The 24,131-nt window shown below is 42.8% G+C and overlaps 1 protein-coding gene across 2 annotated transcripts in view; it reads left to right on the top strand.

Annotated features, from left to right (window-relative positions):
* TPR8 (Tetratricopeptide repeat (TPR)-like superfamily protein) overlaps window positions 1-24,131 on the top strand; it is a 386,981-nt gene that overhangs the window by 159,697 nt on the left and 203,153 nt on the right. The gene's annotated exons all lie outside the window — the stretch shown is intronic.

Genomic DNA, 24,131 nt, shown 5'->3' with positions numbered 1-24,131 from the left:
TAATTTATTTCACCTACTTGTTTATTCCTTAACAAGTTATTTATCCATATAAATACTGAAAATAAACACAAATGCAGTCTCAACTCATCTATAGATCATCAACTGAAATAACAGATAAACACACAAGGGACACCATTATTTTGGGACAATCATCCCCGGAAAAACCCAACTTGGGAAAACCGATGCAGCAGTTCTGAGGGTTTTATTATTAAGTAGCTTTCTTGAGTACAACGAGGGTGCCAAACTGGCTCACCCAATAGAGATTTCTATTTGGCGGTAATACCTCTCTTCAGAAGCAGATATTCAGTGAGTCTTCTCCATGAAAATCCTTCCAACGCTTCTCTGAGGCTCTGCGTCAGCCCTCCTGGCCTCTACGTAGCTCTGGAACCCTCTGCGTTAGCCCTTTGCTCCTCTGCATCAGCTCTTTGGCCTTTTGTGTCACCCAGGCAGGCCCTGCTAGCCTCTGTGCAGTCCCTCTGGCCCTCTGCGTGGCTCCTGCTAGCTCTGCGTAACCTCCTCAATCATTGCCCCTCGCTGCAACTTAGATTACTTGTTCGAATTTTCTCAGCAAACCTCGCTCCAGAAAATCGAACTGATTGATCAATCTTGGTGGATCTCCAACTGACCCTCAATCCTCCTCTTATACTTTTCTTGTTGAGTCTTCAACGGCTGAGATTAAGTCTCTAATCAATGACTAAGATTAGATTTGGCTTGATCCATGTCATTTGGAACATTGTCACCCAGTGTTATATTTTTTTTTTCTAAGTAAAGACTAATTCTATTAAAAAGTGGTAAAAATACAGTTACAAGGAGGTCGAAACCTCAAAGGAGAGCCGAAACTGTCCATCAGTACATACAGACTGTCCCAGGGTTGGGAAAACCAGATACAAAAAGCCCAAAAGCCATACAAAGAGAACTGACCATGTTGGTAAACCATAGAAAGGTCAGAAGGAAGGCTGTAACCATGCTATCTATACTGACCAGATAACCGTAGGCAAAACTGCAGAACCAAAGACTTGATACAACTGCATACCCAAAGACCTGATACAAAAAGACATTAACAAAGCCAGAGAGGCATTGCACAGTGATTTGAAGAGCAGAGAGAAAAGTTGGGGAAGCAAAAATGGCCCAGGAGGCTTCAAGCGACTGTTTCGTGGTCCTGAGCTTCCTCCTCCACTGGGCATGCATTGCCCATCCATGAATCATCTTCAGTGTCCTCAGCATCTATACCACTGCCACCTGGAAGAGCTACCGAACGCCGGATGCCACCGGAACAACTCGCCGGGTTAACAGAGCCCGAGACTCCCTGGAGGTTGCCGTCTGGTGGCTTGAAGATATCAGGAACACTTCCCTCTGCCTGCATATCACCGCAATTGAACACATTGCCAACGTCTTCCCCATGCTGCTCGCTCCCATCCTGAGACTGCGTTGCCGAGGTATGCACAGAGACACTAGGCCAAGCTTCTTCCTCCGCAAAGATTACAGTGATGCTGGCCGAGAGAACAGGCTTATTGAGGCGACTTTGAAATTTGAAATGGGTGGTTTGGAAAGAGTTATGTGGGAAAGGCTTACCACCAGCAGAGGGAGGGGAAGCAGGAGCCAGAGGAATATCAGGCGAGGGAGCAGGCTGAGAATGCCCACAGCCTCCACGACTACCACCGCGGTGACAACTAGCGCGGCGACGCACCATTGTCAAGATGCCAAGACAGCTTGAAGGGGATATGGAGCAGGCCGAAGCAAAGCAGGTGCTGAAGTAAGGGAGCCGCTTGAAATTCAGAAGCCAGACATTCAAAGTTGCATTCGGAGCACTGCAGGAATGCAGAATCTGAGGCAAGCTAAGGCAGGGAGGCCAGAGGGAAATAATAGTTGAGAGAACCGACGAAGCCATAAGTAAAACCTCAGGCGAAGTTTCTCGACCAAAGGGCGCAATAAATTCCGAATGCCAAGTGATCAACAGGTACCCTGTGTGAGCCTGCTTTATCCGCGGGAGAGCATGGAGGAGTGTGCGATCCTGCCACCTGCAGGACGAGGCGCCGGCGCGGGAGAGCCACTCCATTAATATGGCGTTAATACACCCGCATCCGGGTCTCACCCAGTGTTATGTTAATATCCATCAATATTTTAATTTTCCTAAGTTTAGACTTAGGAACCCCATTAAAAATATTAATTATTTTAATATCTCTCTAATCGGGTGGAATTTCCCCAAACAATTTCTGGGTCTTGGAGATCTCATGTGCTTTAACCTCTCCACCAATTTTCATGGCTAGAGCAAATCCGATGCTACCCCAAGTCAACACTCCCTCTTAGCGAGGAATGTGCTTTAGTAATGCTCCACTACTGAACATCACCCTGATCACCCTGTTGTACCTTTGAGATAATAATGGTCAGCTATTATGCCAGAGAATCTAAGATAATTGTTTTGGGGGTTGTGCTTTAATTTTGGAGACCAATGGATGAAACAGATATAGAACTAATGTGCCTAACCTCTTGAATAATATCAATATCTCAGTAGAGGGCTGCTATAAATATTTACACAGTGAAATAGCTTTTATGATGATGAGCAAAAACATAAAAGTAATATGATTGCCACAATTTTCAAATTGAAAGCTAGATAATCATAAGTATGAAAACCTTTAAACTATGTTTACAGGTTTGAGAAAATACACATGAGCTTACAAAAGATGCTGATGATTTATTAATTTTGAGGGAATTAATTAAACAAACAGTCCATTAATTCATTCTCTTTATAGATTATCACTTCAGAAAGCTTATAGGAATAAATTGAAATACAATTACTCCTACCTAGTTATCTTTGCAAGACACAAGTATATGAAGAAAAACATAATGAATGACACTGGAAACACTTACAGGAAACACAAACTATGCAAAACAGAATTCAAAATCCTTTGCTTCGTATTAATGATCTAGAAAGATTAATTACATCAGATGTCTAGAAATGCTTCTTCAAGGGTGCAACCCTTAATAACTCGTGAAGAGAGTTATTTATACAATAGTAGGACGAAAAATATCCTAAACTGCTTTTACAAAAATAGATTATTTACACAATCAAAAATAAAACTGTCTAATGATCTGGCACTGCTTTGGTGCTGCGCTGTTTGATGACTATCATTGAAAAAGTTGAAAAGTGGTTGAAGCTAGCTGACTGTTCCCTCAAAAACTGAATGCTGTTCAATAATCATTAATCAAGTAAATCTGTTAATTCTTCCTAGGGTTTCTTATTTGGGATAGAAATCTTTGTTACCCTCCTGTAGATTTCATACGTCTCGGTATATTTAGTAAAAGTGGGTTTTACCAAAAATATATGCTTGATTTCATCTAGGATGAAGAAAGAATCCCTGAGTGTTTTTACTATGAGAGCTGGTGTTGCTGATCCTTTGACATTGGCTACTGAAGCTGCATGGGTGCCCACCTCTGTTAACTTTTTGACATAATCCTCAATTGGCATCAATTTATCATTAATAACCATCATAGAAGGTAAACCTTTGCTGATCAAAGGTTCAATTTTGTTGAAGAATCTCTGAACCATGTTGTTAACATTGCTGCACTTTTCTTGTAGCTGAAGGTTGAGATTTCTCTTAGTGATAATCTTCTTTACTTCTAATATTGTTGCAGTTCTGTCACTTATCCTTAACTCCTCAAGCTCATAGTCATCCTTGGAATTCAGAAATTTGATTATATCAGAGGCAATCTCTGGCATATCCTCCAGCTGCCTAGTTATGGATTCCACTGCTTCCTGAGCTTTCTCCAAGAGATCTTTTTGATTGAATATTATCTTAATGGAGGGCCAAATCTCCTTGATTGCCTCTGTGATTTCTTCCCACAGAATTTCTTTTGCTAAACCCAACTTGTTTCCTATGAAAGAATCTATGAGTTCTTTCTTCAAGATTTCCACTTGGCGTTTGAGTCCGTTTGTGTTTGTTGTGTGTGAATTGTCTGATATAGACTTCATAAGCCGTAACTCTTTGAGTTCATCCTTTAGTTTTTTATTTCTCCTGTTTGGATAGATAGGTTTTGAACAACTTCAGTAATCTGTTCAGCTCCTTCTGCTGTACCTGTTGCTGATGTAGTGGCTGTAGTAGAAACTGTAGTGATGGGAACTGCTGCAAGAGAGACTACATCCACTGAAGTTTGAATGTTCTTGATAGCTTCCTCCTTCTCCTTAACCAATTTCTCCATCTGCTCCTCCATTTGTTTTATTTGCAAATTCTGTTCTATGATGAGTTTCATCATATCTGACTTTTGAGTCTCTGTCTCCTCGATTTCTTTGGCCATTGGATCCTCAAATGTTGGTAGTTTCAGCTGTTTCTTTAGTGCTGCAACCTCAGTGTTCTTTTTCTTAATGAGCTCCTCTGCAACATTTATGTTTGAGGGATCATATCCCATCCTTAGCACTAGATTTTCCAAAGATTGAATCTTGGTATCTTTTGCTAATGAGGAGACCTTCTCCAACTTTAATTGTGACTGAATGTTGGCCAATGTAACCTGCATCTTTGACAAACTCATAGCAGTGTTTGTCAAGGTTGAAGCAATCATCTGTCCAGTTTGTTTGTGCATCTCAATTTGATCAATTGGATGCACATCCTTAACATTAAACTCAAAAGAAGTGTGTTTCTGGTATTGTGCTGCAGTCCTAGGCTGAGGAACTTGGGCCTGCAAGAAAGCCATTTGCATCTTCCCCTTCTCAGAGTCAAAGACTGAAAGAAGCCTTGCTTGAGAGCTGGAAGAATGCTTCCAGAACTGGGTGTAAGTATTCAACTTCAATTCTTCATTCTTTCTTTTGATTTCACTAAAGACATGGAAGATGTCTTCTTCTTTATTCTCTGGAATGACTCCAACAATTTGAACTATCTGCTGTTCATGAGAAGTGGTAGACTGAGTTGGAGATTGTATAGACTGTTCACTAGACTGTGAATCAACATTCATAGAGACTCTTTGTTTCTTTTTCCTGTGAAAAACCTTGAAGCCTTGGCTTGTTGCCTTTTTTGCAGGTGAAGATTGTTCTTCCCTACCTCTCTTTGCTGTCTTTTCCTGTGCAATTGGAGTTTGCATGTTAGATGTAGAGACTACCAGCTCCTCAGCCACCTAGAGGGTATTCTCTGTGATTCTTGAACTCTTCTATCTCGGGCCTTGCTGTATGATGATATGGTGTGAATTTATTTTCCACCCTGAGTTTGGAGATGACTCCCAATGGGTCATATGACCAAGAAAAACTAAGAGCAAATTTCATTTCTTTTAGCAGCTTATCAGCTTCCTCCCCTGCTGCCCTAGTATTACAAATGAAGGGACCAACTTGAGCTTTGAGCTTAAATTGCGATTTCTTTTTGGCAGCTACAAAATGTACTTCATTTGCATTCAATCTTTGCCTCAAGTACTCCAGTGCAAAGATTCTAACAGGGAGGTACTTTGGCAGTTTGTAGGGTGGAAGCTCACAGCCAAAAACCCTGATTTCTATGTAGTTTTGGTAGCAATACCAATCTCCTGTTGCAGCTTGATCTATGAACTGAAGTTCTTTGACAATCTCTTCACTGATCCTTGGTAATGGAGTGCTGCTCATAAGGCTGAGGGCTGGATGAATAAATAGTTCTATGAACTGCTTATATGTGAATTCTTCTTTGTCCTTCATCCCCATTGAAGTCCAGAAAATCATTGACTGTGGCAATCCTTCTTCATCAAGTTTCTGCAAAGAAAATGGGAATTTGTCCCCCTGAAAATATATAAACAGATACACAAGTACTGAAGCATACTTGAATACTTCTTCAATGTTAAATTTGACAAACTGCTCATGTATGGTTTCAACTATGAAATGACTGAAATCATAAATAACAGTAGGCTTAGAATCAGAAGAAAACATGGATAAGAAACCAAGGATGGCTTCATTGACAGACTCACCAGAGTGATAACCAAGAAAATAGGACAGGATAGTAGTAATATGCCTGGTTCTATCAGGAAACATAGATGAATCATAAGGGGGATTTCTCTTTGGTAGAGGACTACCAATTGCTAAAAATAGTTCCAAGGTCTGGGATCTCTTGGTAAAGTCCAATTTGTTATAAGCTTCTATCAGGTTTTCATGAGAAAAAGGATGAGTTGGTGTAGTGGCAGGGGCCTACAACATTTTCTCAATTGAATCAACGTTAATAGGACAGAGGATTTCTCCAGTAGATGAGATAATGGCTCTCTGGCTGGGATCATAGGATTCATGGCATTTTCTCACAAACTCTGGAGCTCTATGTATTTGTGGAAAAATATAGTGAGGTAATTGGGATTCCCAAAGCCCAATTTCATCACTCTGGTCAATTAGCTGTTCTTCCCACCAACAATAAATTTCAAATAAATCAAATTGAGAAGAAGTCTCAATGATTTTGCAATCCTTGTCAACTAATGGAGTATGGTGGAAATCAATCTGTGGTTGAATTAGAGGATTTGAAACTTCTGCAATTGCTTTTCCCTTGGGAGGCATTTTGTCAAATGAAACTGTGGATTGTAAATGACAAAATGGTAAAAGGAGTTACTAGAGTGGAGACAGGTAACTGACAAGTGGACCTGGAAGATGTGCTTGCGAACAAGACAAGTGGCTGCTAGAATGTCGGACAGTGGCTGAGCTGTTGAGTAGGCGGGCTTGAAAAATACTCTCAGTCGCAGAAGTTAACTGTGTAACCTTTGAAATGCATGACACGGTGTTTATAAAGAGAAAAATGGAGTGGGAAGGTGGCACCGAACATTTGAAAGTTCCTTAATTATCCAACGGGTTAATTAACGGACATTTGGTTATAAATGCGCGGGAGCAGAAATGAATGGGCAACGGATAGGCGGCAAATGATTGGACGGGAAATATGAAGTGAACGTGACGTGTGGTGGTAGCAACGACTATTAAGGATACCGCGTTTGGGAGTAAGACGGTGCAGTTTGTGGTTTTGGGATTTTTAGTCCCGAAAGACTAAAAGGTACTTTTGTGGTTTATATAGGCGGTATTAAAGACTGCCCATTTTGGGTCGCCCCCACCCCCCTACCGATAAACTTCGGACAGTGAATGAGGGCCAAAAGGGAGTGTGGGCCGTATGATTGCGGAGGAGTGTGCGGGATGAGAGGTGAGGTGGAGGGAGTTTAACGTGTGAGCGGGGAATGAATGGTGGGGTTGCAATATGATAGGCGGACGCGGCGACTGTGGGTCTGGGTGTTTTAATGAATGAAGTGATAGCATATGAATGAAATAACATAAAGTCCGAACTTTGGTTATTCGAAAAATGACGCAGGAGGTCAATTGAACAACAATTACAACAACTGAACAACAATTGAACAACAATTGAATAGCAACTGAAAAACAATTGAACAACCACTGAACAACAATTGAACAACAACTGAACAGCAATTGAACAACAACTGAACAGTGACCAGTTCGACGTTGACATCCCTTTAGAACAACACTTCACTCTACGCCGTTGATCTCCTCTCTCCAGATCTAACGGTCAGCAGTGACATCGCAAATCGCACTTTCTTCCGCCCAAGGTTCATTCACTCATGAATGATGCGATGCGATATTGATCCCACAGTCAACAATCAACAGTCATCCAATGGTTGACAGTGATATCGCACAGGGAACTTGCATGACGCTTACCCGCCTTCAATGTTTTGATCTTTAGGAAATAACCATTTCAGCATCTCAAACTTTCACATTTCTACCTACCCTTCTATTCCTAACATTTTTACTTATCCTTCCAGAGTGCATTTGAACTAGCAACCCAATAATTTCTTTTTATGAATAATCTATCTCTATACCTTATTTCTTCCATTGGCTCAGAAAACTATTGAGCCAATTTATTTTCTACCTATGAGAATTAACTTAAAACAAATTCAATTATGATGCAACTGCATAATTGGATAAAATAACCTAGTGTGGCATCTAAACAAACTGCATACAACTATTATTTTTCAAACTAAATTTAGAACAAAGTAATGGCATTTAGATTTGCAACACTTTCAGAGTGGATTTCTTTTTCTTTTCTGTCTAACCTAACATTTATTTTGCCTTCATCTTTTAGGGCATCTACCCTAACATTTTCTTTGATATGGACATATTTATCAAAATATTTTCCTAACATTTTTAATTCAATATTCTTTTTGTCCATATCCTATCTTAACATTTTGTAAATACATTTTCATTTTTTGTCTAGTTTATTCTAACTTATCAAAACCAAAAAATGCTACAACACATCTGACACCAGTACCTGTGTTGATGCTTGGCCTGCTGCCCAACGTCTTCTGTATTGCTGCTACCTGTATTGTTGCCCATGGCTCTGCCACTGCCACTGCTACATCTGTACTGCAGCGCCCTCTGCATCCGTGCTATTGTTGGTCATTCCTCTGAACACTGCATCTGCATTGCAACTCTCTCTCATCATGTTGCATTGTGCTGCCCATAGCACTACCACTGCGACTGCTGTACTACAACTTAGTTACTGAGATGTAAGTAACCGATCTACCCAACTACTGACATCCTTGTCAGGCTAGAAGCCCTCTGATGCTGAAGCTACCTCTGCTGCCTCTGCAACACATCTATGCCTCTCACACTGCTGCAACCCCCTCTGTGCCTCTCTGCATTTCTGCACCCAACTATGTGCCTCTCGCACTGCTGCAACCCCCACTACGCTGATACAGACCACTGCACTCTAGCACTGCCTTGTTGCTCCATCCACATCTTGCTTCTACTGACATCCGTCATCCTGCTACTGTCTCTTGGGGCTCCCGTAGCCAGATATGTACCAAGAGTTTTGGTACCTCAAGGATCCTGCCCCTCATCTTCTGTAGCCCTCCTGAGTATAGCTCGATGTCTCCCCACCTCTTCTCTAGAGGTGCATGAGCCCTCATGTCACAGTCGTCATCCGTCTCGAATTCTTTCTCTGCCTTAGCCGAAGCTGCCTTGGAGTGAAAAGCCTCTCCTTTATTCTTCTTCCTGGGACATTCGGTTGCATAATGACCCAACTCTCCACAATGGAAGCATTTCACCTTGGAGATTTCCTTCTTCTTCCTCTTCCCTTGCTGTCTTGCAGATGTTAGAGCTGCATCCTCCTCCTCTTTCTTGATTCGACTTGCTTTGCTGCTGCTTCCCGCCTTGGTCAGCCATTTGATCTCTTCTTGGCGAAGAGCTGCCCACGTCTCTTCCCATGCTGGAAGAGTAAGTCTGCCCAAAATGCTTTGGACAAATGTCTCCCAATCCTCGGAGACTGCATTCAGGGCGGTCCTCACAATGAACTCCTGATCCGGCTTGGCCCCTATGGAAGTTGGTCCCGAATCTATTGTAATATGATGTTGAAGCTACCTCTGCTTGTATCCTGTGCTTCCTCTGTTGCCTCTACGCTGCTGCAACACGTCTATGCCTCTCACACTGCTGCAACCCCCTCTATGCCTCTTTGCATTGCTACAACCAACTCTGTGCCTCTCGCACTGTTGCAACCCCCACTACGCTGATACAGACCACTACAATCTAGCACTGCCTTGTTGCTCCATCCGCATCTTGCTTCTATCGACATCCATCATCTTGCTACTGTCTCTTGGGGCTCTCGTAGCCGGATATGATCCAAGAGCTTTGGTACCTCAAGGATCTTGCCCCTCATCTTCTGTAGCCCTCCTGACTATAGCTCGATGTCTCCCTACCTCTTCTCTAGAGGTGCATGAGCCCTCATGGCACAGTGGTCATACGTCTCGACTTCTTTCTCTGCCTTAGCCGGAGCTTGCCTTGGAGTCAGAAGCCTCTCCCTTGTTCTTCTTCCTGGGACACTTGGTTGCATAATGACCCAGCTCCCCACAATGGAAGCATTTCACCTTGGAGATGTCCTTCTTCTTCCTCTTCCCCTGTTGTCATGCATATGCCAGAGCCGCATCCTCCTCCTCCTCTTTTTTGTTTCGACTTCCTTTGCTGCTACTTCTTGCCTTGGTCAACCCTCTGATCTCTTCTTGGCGAAGAGCTGCCCACATCTCTTCCCATCCTGGAAGAGTAGCTCTGCCCAAAATGCTTTGGACAAATGTCTCCCAATCCTCGGAGACTGCATTCAGGGCGGTCCTCACCATGAACTCCTGATCCGGTGTGGCCCCTATGGAAGTAAGTTGGTCCCGAATCTCTTGCAACCTGCTGAGGTATAGATCTATCTGCTCCCCCTTCTGCATCTGATACGACCACAACTGATTCTCTAGTAGCATCTTCCTCTGCACGGAAGTGCCTTGATACAATGTCGTCAAGGTATCCCACATCTCCTTTGCTGTGTTCTTATCGGCAATATGCTGTGCTACATGATCCTTGACCCGATCAAGGATATGCACTTTGCCTTGAGAACCGTGGCTATCCTTGTCAACCAGTGTTTTTATAACCGGAACCGGTGACCGGACCGGTCCACCTAATGAACCGGTTTACTGACCGGAGCCAGTCTAACCGAGACTGGTTTGGTCTAAACGAATTGGCTTTAAAAAAAACATTAAATAATTAATTTTTAATGAAAAAATACTATTTTAAGATTTAAAACCATGATTCCAAGCCAATAGAGACAAAATATGCAAAGTTTGCTCATTTATATACCATGCAAAGGTGAATATATCAAAATGGCACAAAGTGCAATACATATCATTGACAAAATAGCAAAATACATAATCAATGAGGCTCTAAATGGCCTATAAAGTCCAAAAACAATGCTGCAATCTATGAGGTCATTGGCCTACTACAAGTCTACAGTGTACACATGATCAATCATCAAGTTCATCACCACTACTAGCCACAGGACCATCATCAAGAGCTACATAGACATCATCTGGTTCAGAGTCTGAGGATGCCTCAGCCTGATCTGCAACCTCAGTATCAATGCCACAAATAACAATAGAAGTGGACGTAATGGAAGCACGAGTTTGTCGACTTGCATGACTAGTGCCTTCCATTGGTTCTTTGCCTTTCCTTGATGCCGCTACTGATCCTGGTTCTTACGCTGCCACATAATCTGCTTCATCCCTCGCTAAAGCCATGTCGATATCAAAATTAGCCTCAAACACAGGATCTTCAGTCTCCACCACCCATTCTGATGTTGGATCAATATCGTCCAACACAATGGGATCTAGATCAGGTGTTTTGCTCATCATTTGGTTCCTCCTCAGTCGAAGGTTGTATTGCATGAAAACAAGATCATTTAACCGTTTTTGTTCCAAACGGTTTCTCTTCTTCGTGTGTATGCGCTCAAAAACAGACCAATTGTGCTCACAACATGAAGCACTGCAAGTTTGACTAAGGACTCTAATTGCAAACCTTTGCAATTGACGACACTGGCCACCAGATGACTCCCACCAATGTGCTGCAAAGAAAAAGACATTAATTAGTAACTTAGTTTATAATTTGAATTGTAAAGAACGTAAACAATTTTAGCTTGAAAAGAAAAACAAATAGGAAATTGGAATTGCTTACCTGGTTGGTCCACATCTCTTGCCATCTTTGCCAAGTTTTTGCCAAAATTACCACCTGCCATAGTGAAAACAATAAGTTGTCTATGTATTTCCAACTGGTTTGCATGGCTAGGGACCATGCGCTCCAAGCAATCAATCAATCTAGCTCTGACCTCCCCATCATGTAGATATCCTAGCCGATTTTTATAATGATACTTTGGGTTCAAAAAATACCTAGCTGCATGTATAGGACAATGGAGTTTATTGTTCCATTTGTTATCAATGATCTCCCATATACGACCATATTTAGCTAACCTGTCCTTGTAAGCTGCCCGTATCTGCTCCTTTACCTGATCCATAGCCTCGTAAATGTAGCCCATGGCCAATTTTTCCCATCCACCATCCTTAGCACCTTAACAAGGGGCTCAATAATTTTCACAAGCTCTACAGGCCTTTTCCAAAAATAGCTGTCTAACATTTTCTTTTTGGTGTCTTTTCCATCTGGTGTACGAGCCCATCGAGATTCAGACCATTCTTCAGAGGAAAACATTTTCTGCAAGTTTTTATGTTGACCATTGAGACATTGCAACGTGAGGAAGTGAGTTGCAAATGTCGTAATTGCAGGCCTAACAAGCTCTTTGCCCCTAGTGTTTTTCTTCATTAGGCTCAATACCCATGAGTGGTTGTAAATGTATTTTGTAATGCACTTGGCATGCTCTACAGTGTTTTTTACTCACTCTACTTTGCCTATATCCTCAAGCATGAGGTCTATGCAATGTGCAGCACATGGAGTCCAAAATATGGTCTTATATTTGGTCTCAAGCATCTTTCCAACAAGAACATAGTTTGAGGCATTATCGGTGATGACCTGCACAACATGCTGCTCCCCAACTTCTTGAATAATGTTATCCAAAAGCTCAAATAGAAGGGCTGCATCCTTCACCTTATCAAATGCATCAACTAATTTCAAAAACATGGTTCCTTGAGGGCAAAAAACAAGGAAAATAATGATAGTGTGGTTCTTTCCATCAGTCCATCCATCTGACATGATGGAACAACCTGTTTTGTGCCATGAATATTTAAACTCAACCAAATACTCATCAATGGAAGATATCTCTTTTTGCAAAAGAGCTCCCCTCAAGTCATGCAGACTAGGGCCTTTGAAGCCTTTTCCTACAACTATAATAGAGTCCCACATAGCTTGGTAATAAGGTGAGCGAGCAACATTAAATGGGATATCTGAATCATACCACCATCTAGCAATGTATTGATGAGAAGTTTCTTTGCATTGTTTTTTCCAATGTTGATCCAAAGTGGGTTGACAACTTGGTTGGGAGGAAGTGGGATTAGAACACGCAATGTTGGCAGAAGATGAGAAAAAACTTTGGATGTTTGTTCTCTTTGTTCCTTTTGATGGTTGGCCAAAAGAAGGATGAACATAGTGAAAGGGGTCATTGGTGGAAGGGATAGAAGAGGAGTCTTGAATCTCATAATCATCATACCCACTCTCTTTCATGGCTTCTAATAATTCCCTCTTCCTTGCAATGTCATGTTGGATGGCCTTCTCCCTAGCCTTATGCTCATTTTCAAGCTTGGAAATGTATTCTGCCCTAATAGGACCTAACACTGCATTTGGTGCATCACATGGCTTTACTTGGCCTCTTATCCTAGCCAAGTGTTGTTTCAATCTAAGAATACCCCCACCTCCAATAGATTTATGGCATAATTTGCATATCATTTTTCCATCAATTACATTACAATGAGCAATGCACTGTCCTTTCCTTTTGGAGCCATGTTTGCTTGAAATAATAACAATTTGCAAAGAAATCTGCCATTTAAAAAAAAATTGCAGCTAAGCAACATGGAAAACCAAAGCTAAATGTAGGAAAACAAATGCACATGCAAGCTACAAAATTTGATAGCATAGAGCTAGAGATTTGATAGCATAGATGATAGAAGTGAGAAGTTTATAAATTTGTAACACATAAAAAAAATAATTCATGGACAATAGTCAAATGAGAAATTTTCAAGTGAAAATCCTTACCAGGAAATGCAAACTAGCTTCCTTAGCCTCCTCTTGCAGATGGCAACTCCACTGACAGCTACAAACTATCTCCAAAATAGCTCCAACTCCAACTCCAAGATGACTACTCCAACAAAAACTCAACACTCTCGAAGCTCACAAACAAACTCACAAACACTCATAAACACTCCAAATCAGATGTGTGAGACAAATGAGAGGGAGTGGGGCCTCTTAAAGACCCCACTCCCTCCAAAACCCCTAAAACACATTGAAAAATGCCATGACTGGGCTCATGGTGGGCTTGCCTCCTAACCGTCCGGTTTGATACAAATCGGCCGGTTCTGTCCTAAACCGGCTGGTTACGACCGATTAGCTTCCTTTTTTTGCCACAGTGGGTGTTTGACCGGTTCTAATGGTGGCCCTGCTAACCGACCGATTAGACCGGTAACCTGTTAGCTAGGCCAGTTTTGAATACTATGCTGTCAACCCAGCTGATAATGAAAGGTATGAGGATGCAATGGCCAACCCCATCAAGGATTATGCACTTTGCCTTGGCCATTGCATCCTCATACCTTTCCTTATTAGCTGGGTTGACAGGGATAGCCACGGTTCTCAAGCCGAAGCCCTTGATGCGATGTCTATCCAGAACAAACAAGATCCTGGCCTTGCAGATGACAAAGTTGGAGGCCCCGTCCAACCTGTCTTGATCCCTCAGTTCGTTAATTGCCATCGCCGCTCTTCTGTTGGACTCCCTCTGAGTCTCGACTTCCCTTCTGGAAGTTCTCTTCTAGACTCCCTCTGAGTCTCTATCTCCCTCCTGGAAATCCTCCTGCCAACTCTTGAACTGCTCCTCTCCAATCCTCTTTGCACCTGCAACAGGGATCTAGATTTCTTGGCTAGAAATCCCTCAAGGGAGCGGTTCCCTCTTCCTTCGTTCTGTGCCGTTAGGTACTATTCTGCTTCGACAACAACAATACCCCATGACCTTCCCAATCCACAATTTTTCCACAACTCCCTAGGCCCATAGCTCCCGACAACATTGAATCGCTCCTCTGGCCAACTGCGTCAAGCCTACCTGACTGAGTAGGATGATGTGGCTCTTTGTGAGCCTCTTCTGCCTCTCTGTGCCTCAGCGTTGGCCTTCTCTTTGGCTCGAAATGATGATGCAGGCCCTCTGCGTCACTCCTCTGTTGCCTTCTGCTTAGGAACAACTCTGTCTCTCTGGACAATTGTTTCTGCTAAAATTTTTTTGATTATGCTGGTGTCTTCACTCCTCTTGTGATCTGCAATGCTCTGATAACATGTCGAAATTTCTAAGTCTAACCTGTGAGATTTTCTTCCTGCATTATCTGGTTTATTTAACCTACTTGTTTATTTCTTAACAAGTTATTTATCCATATAAATACTGAAAATAAACATAAGTGCAGTCTCAACTTGTCTACAGATCATCAACTGAAATAACAGACAAACACACAAGGGACACCGTTATTTTTGGACAATTGTCCCTGAAAAAACCCAACTTGGGAAATCCAGTGCAGCAGTTTTGAGGGTTTAATTATTAAGCAACTTTCTTGAGTACAACTAGGGTGCCAAATTGGCTCACCCAACAGAGATTTCTATCTGGCAGTAATACCTCTCTTCGGAAGAGATATTCAGCAAGTCTGCTCCACGAAAATCCTTCCAATGCTTCTCTAAACCTATGTGTCAGCCTTGCTGGCCTCTACGTAGCCCTGGAACCCCTTGCGTTAGCCCTCTACTCCTCCGCGTTAGCTCTTTGGCCTTCCATGTCACCCACGCAGGCCCTACTAGCCTCTACGCAGTCTCTCCATCCCTCTGCGTGACTCCTGCTACCTCTGCATAGCCTCCTCAATCATTACGTTGGCCCTCCGACACTATCTCTGCCTCTCTGCCTCTCGCTACAACTTAGATCACTTGTTCGGATTTTCTCAACAAACACCTCTCGAGAAAATTGAACTCACCGATCAATCTTGGTGTATCTCCAACTGACCCTCAAGCCTCCTCTTATACTTTTTTTGTTGAGTCTTCAACGACCGAGATTAAGTCTCTATTCAACGGCTAAGATTAGATTTGGCTTGATCCATGTCATTTAGAACATTCTCACCCAGTTTTATATTAATACCCATTAATATTTTAATTTTCCTAAGTTTAGACTCAGGAACCCCATTAAAAATATTAATTATTTTAATATCTCTCTAATCGGGTGGAATTTTTCCAAACCATTTCTGGGTCTTGGAGATCTCATGTGCTTTAGCCTCTCCACCAATTTTCATGGCTAGAGCACATCCGATGCTACCCCAAATCAACAAGTACTGCCTGAACTTGTCTAGCGCATGCATGATGGCTAACATCTCTTTGTCATAGATGGAGTACAACGTCTCGTGGAGTAGTAGCTTCTGGCTCTTGAAAGCTATTGGGTGTCACCCCTGCATTAAGACTGCTCCTACACGGTTCCCTGATGCATTGCACTCAAGTACAAGGGTTGTGCGTAATCTGGGAGTGCCAACACCGGGCAGTTGCTCATAACCTGTTTGAGGTGCTCAAAGGCCTCCTGTGCCCCATCTGTCCACTTAAACACCGCCTTCTTCGTCAAATCGGTGAGGGGAGCTGCTAACTAAGAGAAGCCCTTCATGAACTTCTTGTAGTAGGTACAGATACCCACGAAACCCCTCAACTCTGTCACATTCTGGGGCACTAGCCAGTCCTAGATGGCCTTGATCTTCTCCTCATGTACTTTGACACCATCCTCCCCAATAATGTGCCCCAAATAGAGCATTTCTATCAACCCGAACTCACACTTGGACAACTTGGCGTAAAATTGCTGCTCCAAAATACGCAACATTGTCTCCTAGTGCTCCTCCCAGGTCTGGCTATGGATCAAAATATCATTGAAGAACACCAACACGAATATTCGGAACTACCCACGAAACACGTTGTTCATGCAAGACTGGGAAGTGGCTGGTGTGTTGGTTAACTCGAATGGCATAACCAAGAACTCGAAGTGCCCATAGTGACACCTGAAGGCTGTCTTCGGGACGTCCTAATCCCTCACTCTAATCTGGTGGTACCCCGAACGCAAGTTGATCTTGGAGAAGAACTTAGTCCCTCTCAGCTCGTCCATCAACTCATCTATGTGTGGGATGGGGTAGCGGTTCTTCAGGGTCTTCTTGTTGAGGGCTCGGTAGTCTATTCACATGCGTAAGGTCCCATCCTTCTTCTTCAGGAGGACAACTAATGAAGCAAAAGGGTTGTAGCTAGGCCTAATAAGCCCGAGTGCCAAGAACTCATGAATGGCCCTCTCAATCTCATCCCTGTAAGCCTTGGAATGTCTGTACGGGGTGGTAATCATAGCCTGTACTCCTGACTCTAAACCAATTGTGTGCTCAAACCCCCGGTCGGGTGGCTGCCTTGGCGGTATATCACCAAACACCACCAGGTACTTGTCTAAGATGGCTTTTACGTTAGAGTGTGGTGGCCTGGGCTGCCCCCAGACTTAGAATCCTCAACTCCACCACCCACTCAATGTTACCATGCCTTAGGTCAGCCTCCATCCTATGTGCTGAAACAATCTGTGGTGGGTAAGAGTGCATGCCCCTAAGGACAACCAAGTTGCCATCTGGACCTGTAAACTCCATCTCCAATTTCCTCCAATTAGCAGTGACCCGACCAAGAGAATAGCGCCACCGGACACCCATCACCACATTGGTGTCTGATACATCCACCACGAAGAAATGGTCCGTGACTGAATAGTTTCCCATAGTCACTGTCAGAGTGGGAACATAATGTTTACACTGCATGGTCCTGTCCCCTGGCACAAGGACTGAGAACCCCACAAACTCCTCGGTCGTAACCCTCTCCTTTGCACCATCTTTGTATCAATGAAGTTGTGGGTGGCCCCATTGTCCACCAAAACTGAGACACGATGCCCCTGCATTGTGTTTCTAATCCTCAACGTCAAAAACTTAGGTACCTGATGTAAGGACACAAGGACCCCTCCTGCTGGTGCGAAAGGAGCTCCCCCTGGTAGTGTTGGTGGTGGTGGTCCCCTCTCCATGTGTGCCACACTGTCATCTCCACCTGCCACCAACACTACATCGTCCTCCTGGTCACTGTCAGAGTAGACCTCAATGTAGTGGGTCGTGCTTGCTGTGCATCTATGCCCTAGTGCCCATGGTTCCTGACAAGTGAAACATAGCTTCCTCCTTTGGAGATCTCTCCGGGTCTCCACATCCAACTGTCTTCGTCCCTGGTTGGCTCTTGGTGGTGGAGTCCTAGTGTCTCTCCCACTCTGCTGGAACCCTTGTCTGGGTGGTACTGGTGCGCTGGTCCTGGGTAGGGCATCCTACAAGTCTCGCGCTCTCCCAACTGCGTCTTGCAAGGTGGTGGGCCGATTGGACTTCACTAATCCCCTCAGTTGCTCCGCTAGCCCCTCTACGAACATGAAAACCTTCCTGGCCTCTGATAGGTCAGGCAACATCACTGACAACCTCGGAAACTCAGAGATGTAGACCTCAACACTCCCTATTTGCTGAGCCTTGTCAACTCCCCAAAATGCTCCTCTGGGTCTCTCCTCTCAAATCGCTCCAACACCCTCCTAGTGAAATCCTTATAGGCTGTAACCCCTGCTGCTCCATCGTGGTTAGCCCATGGAACCACCAGTTGTGGGCTTCTCCCTCTAAATGCAACGTGGCAATCTTAATTGCCTCCCCCTCCGTCATGTGGTTGAGTTGGAAGTAGACATATAACTTCTCAACCCATGCTTTCGCTGAGCTCTTGGACGAACCATCAAAAGTTGGGAGGAACAAGCTTCCCATGGTGCACTGCAAATTGGTAACGCGCATATAGCTTCCTCTGCCTTGCCCTTTTCCCCTAATATTACCTTGTAATGGCCTCTCTAAAGTCAGGCCCATATGACTGATACTCCACAAAATAATACCCCCATGGGCATTTCCTCTTGCCCTTGTGGCCCTCCAGCACCGAATGCTATAAATGTGGGAATAGTCGACCTGGGTTATGTGCTGGGAATGAGGGGTGCATTGGGCCCATGAACTTTGTGGTGATGCGAAGTGCTGGAGCCCTTGCCAATTTGGAATTCCCCTTGAATCCCTTTGCCCTTGTTGTTGCTGCAAGTTTGCCGCCTCAGCTCCTCAATATGCTTAGACAAACCTTGAATGGCCTTGAGAAGGTGTTGGGTAAACTCCTTTTCTTTACTCCTTTTGTCTCCCTCATTATCCCCCATGTTTGGTCTTTCAACCTCTAATTCAACTGTCACTGGATCTGGGGTAATTTGTAACTGCCTCTCTTTGCTCTTGTACCTCTGCCTCCAGTAAGTCGCATTTTGTTGGTCTTTTGGTGTTATACACTGATGCTGCTCCCAAAGGTTGAGCCAAGACTTTGAGCTCTGATACCACTGTAATATTCCTATTGGAAATTTACAATGTTAAACAAAGCAAACATAGCAAAAAACACACACAAAACTTTACAACATATTAAACACCCAAAAATCTCCATAATCTGCGCTGAGTTGAGCCATTTTATTGATATAATTGCTGGGTAGAAAGGTAAGATCAGAAAGCATGCACATGGGCTTGCCCAAGACAAGCTAACAATGTCTAGGTGATGAAATTAGCTGCTCTAACATGCAATGTGGCTTCTCGAACAATCTCTGCGTTGACCTAGTGAGAACTGCACTGTTGGTTGCAAACAATAGTTGTTAGGGCCTCCTCCGTTGCTTAGAAAATTTTTGGAAATTAACCCTGGGCTCTCCACCAATAACCCACAAAAACACACGAAGGAATTGGCCAAATGTTGACCTTGGAATTTCGGCCCTGTCATGTCCCTTCTCAAACACATTAGTAAAAGGGTGCTGCTACACAATTTTGCACATTTCTGACTAAGGAAGAGGGCCCACACTCTCGAATTAGGGACTTAGGGGCCAAATCGACTTTATTTAGCTGCTAGTGGAATGTGGGGGCCACCCACATAGGAGTTCGAATTAGCCATTTGATATGCTTGGAGGGAAAATCGAATGGGTGGATGAAGGGGCCTACATGAGGCTAAGGGGGCCCAAGGAGTTATAAAGAGAGATCAACTCTCATTTTGTTTTCATCTTCTACATTTGAAAACAAACACTCACTTGGAGGCTTTGCTGCTTAGCAAGTCCACTGGCTGTTTAGCCACGAATCTCTCACACGGGAGATTCAACCTCTACTTCGGGGACCATCTGTGCCTGCCCTAGGGAGGCTGTTCTACTGTTGTTTCAGGGAGTCAGGGACAACAACACACTTCAGCCATCAGCGCAGAGAGGGAACTGCGTATTCCTGGGCAGCCAGAAAACACGCAGGAGGAGTTGGAGGTCAGCAAGGGGATTCATTGCTTGCTGGGAGATCTGGGAGTTGAGGAGGTAGCATAGTGAAGGCATTTTTGCTGGAGTTTGCAGCCAGCTAGACCAGTGCATCAGTCAATCGAATTCCTGGACAGAGGGACTGCGCAGAGGCCATCCAACAACAATTCGTGGGAACTTGGGGAGCAGTTGATCTTGGCCAAGAGCCATCCGGGGAGCTAGGAGTTGGATAGCACAGGTAAAACCAGCATTTTGGAGGAGTTTGCAAAGGGATTTGTAGGCTGTTAATTGCAAGTCAAAATTAGCAGTCGAAGCTAGGGAGAGGCTCCAAGGAGGTTGAAAATCCAAATTCAAAACCAACTAAATTCCCTTCTGGGTTTTTCTGGGTTTTGTCCAAGGAGTCCGAGGTTAAAAGCACACAATTTTCTGGGCAGCTTTTTGAGCACCTTCCAGCTAGTCAAAGTTCAGTAGGGCAGTGGTTTACTGGGGTAACACAGTGCAGAGTGGTGCAACAACTAGGCAGTCTTCAGCTCAGCTATTTTCCCACCTGGGGTTGGTCTTGCTTGTTCATTGGGACAAGCCCAGGTGCACCATTCCATTTCATATTGTATCTAGCCTACAAATTTTTAATAATATGGCTCAACAGTTCCTTATTGGCAACATTTTCATGGATGTTTGATGTGTGTTTTATTTTTATATGCTGCTGCACAATTTATTTTCTTAATATCACTTACATTCCTATTTAGGAAGAGTACAGGCCCAATTTCCGTTAGCTCCTCCCACTGCTGGGTATTTTGACCCACCTGTAAATAAGGCTGCCAAATGCTCCCAAAATGGCTGAGAAACTCAACAAAACTCCCTTCCAGGCTGCTCCCACAACCTCAATCCCAAAATCAACCTCCTCTATGTGTCCCAGATGTGGCAAGGAGAGGGACTGCACAGGCCTATGCTGTCTCTACTGAAGCTACTCCAAAAACACGCTGAAATGTTCGTGGATCGATTTGAAATTGATGGAATTCCCTCCTAGGGTTGGCACTCGAAGTCCATTGAAGTAAGGGGTGGGATTCTCGCCTGAAAATCTCTTGTGCTCAACAACACATGCAAACTTGGCCTCCAGCTCAAGCGTGCTAATCAAGGTAAATGCTCAATTGATCAAGAATGCCAGAAATGAGTGCCTTCTCCTCTTTTGTTAATGTGCCTCCCAATTGCTCATGTGGGCCCAGCCATTGAACTCTGCATCATTTTCCCTCCAAGGAGTGCGTATTTCCTAGGGGGGGCGTATTTTTCCATGAGTTGTCCCCACCTTCCACTAGCACTTTGATTTGCTTCCCTTTTTCTAATGTTTGGGCCTTTCCTTAGCTTCAAAATTAAAGTGAGGCCCCATAACGCACTTTTCTTAAGTACAAATGCAAAATAAGGCAAAATGTGGAAAATTGATATTTCCCCTTAACAATATTGCTTAGTTGGAATATCACACAAGATTAAAAAAAATCATAAAATTAGCTGAATTATAATTTTATTTTAGCTTATTGTTATTAATAATTATAAAAATATTTAATATATGAGTTAAACATATATACATCTTAAAAACATGTAACAAGAATCTTAACCATGGAGATTCACCCCCACTTTACCATGTTGATCCTTAACCTATAAATATGCTTTGTTTCAATACCATGTCTTATCAATTTTGATTGCCCAAAAAACCATAACTCATTTCATAGTCAAAATAATTTACATATATTTTATTTAAATTAAATTTTCTAACATTTTTTTGATTAAATTGAAAATAAAAAATGATATAACTACTTTTGAGTAAAATCTCAACCCTCTATTTTGACTACTATTAAAAATATTCCGTAGAGGTTAAATCCCTACCACCTATTAATTATGTTGGCATTATGGTTAATGTGTTCTCCTTGATGGCAACATACTTGATAAAGATGTCAACATTATGATAACAAGATGTTTATATTGAGTGATATAGACGCCATAGCTGGTATGAACAGAGAAAAGATAGTTCAGTGACAAATGGATGGTAAAGACAATTTGAGAAAGTATATGCAGGTCCTATGAAACAAAGTCGCATACATATGCAGGTATTGAGAAGCAAAATCACGTACATAATCCGCACCTTGGTAATTCGAATACCATGCTATTGGCCCTGTTGCACACATTTTGTCGAAGTTCCAAGGAAGCGGAATTATGTATTTGTTTAACATGATCAGGTCATCTATCAGAAGTTTAAATGTCGTTGTAAACCCATTCTGCAAGTTGTATGATGTAAATGATCCTAGTAAGACCTTGAGTATATGCAACAAGCTAGGTAAGCCTATAATTTTGATGATGAATTTCATCCTAGGAGGTTTTTTAACGTTGTTGATTACCTGTGTTTCTAGACACATCTAATCAGAAGAATTTTTTACCTCCAACTTAAACCCCAAAGCTAGGGTGAAATTTATTGTCGGAATCTTAGGTGGGTCCTAGTGTTTTCTAGTCGAGTTTGATGTAAAAGTGATTTGGGAATAATTTCAGCAAGTCGGCTTAACTATTTTATTACAAATCACTTGGTCTACTAGATCATATTGTACTTGCGAATACCTGCGGGTTTTGACGGGTTTTACAGCGAGATGGGTCACTCGCATAGAACTCGCAATTTCTACCCATACCTACCAAAACCCACAAAACTTAGCTACCAACATTGAACCCGTGAAGACCCTCAAAATTCTTTTTTTTTTTTTTTTTTTTTTAATTTTTCTTTTTGTGCTTAAAATTTACCATATTTTAAGTTGTTTTCTTTTCTTTGTATTTTGCCGAGTCTTATACGAGTCTTATATGGGACATTCTCGAGTCTTATACGGGTGACCGAGTCAATAGCCAAACGAGTCTTATACGAGTACGATTCGTGCAACATTGATATATACCTATTCACACATTGCACATGTGGCCACTTCCTTATTAGGCTGACCCTCTTACATATACATCTACACATTACATGCACATTAAACCCCATATATGCTCCCACTTGGCGTCATATGATATAAATTTAACCCCGTATATGCCCTCCTTGGGGTCACATCATTTGCCCTCTAGGTCTGCACATAAGCAAGGGATCTAGCAATGTTTGAAGCACCAAACTGTAACACCTTATGCATAATAGCATCTAAGTTGTACAATAGGAAAACATGCTTCAGATCCTAACCCCAGTTGGAGGTCAAGAAAATTCCCTTGGTCTCCAAATTTAGTAGGCACCAACGACTAAATGAGTCCTCATTCAACATTTTTCTCGAAAAAAGAAAGCAGAATGATGCCTTCCTTCTCCAAGTGCACCTGACTCTTAAAATATTCCTTCTTGTCTGCAAGGGAGAAGTTGAATTCAAATGGGCAAGACTCAATTCTAGTGAGGAACCAACATTTGTTGAAGGTTGCATTGAAGGCTTTACCTATGGTTTTGAAGGCCGAGTAGGTGGGGCTGAATCAGAGGGTTTTCCTATGCCCATTGCCTCCTCCACAGAAACAGTAGCAAGGGGAGATTCACTAGCATGTGGTTTCCACAGGGTAGCCATGCTTTCAATACCCAAAATCACTCAAGGTAGGAATTATGCTACTTGCTTATGGCATTTGTATTGATGTGATTCGAGATAACCCTAGTTCATGGAATAGGTGGTGTGTAGTATGGTGGAATGACGGTTTGTTCATTCATCTATTTTATTCTCAGTTGGCTCCTCCCATCTGTAGTGAGGCTTAATCCCACAACAAGTTCCTTCTCCACGGTGACAGTAGCTCTATTGCAGGGAACGGGAGGCCACTCATGCTTGCTCTTGATTAAACTAGAAACCCTAGCTTTTGCATATATGGCATTCAAAGATTGAACCGCAGCTTTGACAGACCCATCACTCCCAGAAGTATTAAAGGAAATAAACTCTGGAGGGGATCTCTCACAGGATTGGTTTCTCCAGTGATATATATTGTCTTTTCCTTCAAAACCACATCCATCGTGCCCTCTGGAAGAAATCTCCTCTTCGAACACCATAAGTCCCTGTTGAATACTTAAACTCAACATTTACCATATGACCCTTATGGCTTCAGAATCTCTTTTATTGTTAACTGTCAAAGCTGTTCTATTGTGGCAGCTTCATTAATATTACAAATATATGGGTTCTGTATTGGTAAATTATGAATTGCTCTACACGCATGGTCAGTGTTTTAATTAGTTTGTGCCAATACAGCCCATTGTGACATTAAATTTGTGACATTTATGTGTTTGCTTAAAAAACTCGTAGGCATCTTATTGACAAATGTTATTGAATA

Source organism: Pinus tabuliformis, chromosome 3_2 (assembly GCF_031772625.1).
Source record: "Pinus tabuliformis cultivar Carrire ecotype Pingquan chromosome 3_2, CPIR1, whole genome shotgun sequence".
Classification (NCBI taxonomy): Eukaryota; Viridiplantae; Streptophyta; class Pinopsida; order Pinales; family Pinaceae; genus Pinus; species Pinus tabuliformis.
Note: the sequence above shows the minus strand (reverse complement) of the source record. Positions and strands in the feature narration are given on the sequence as shown.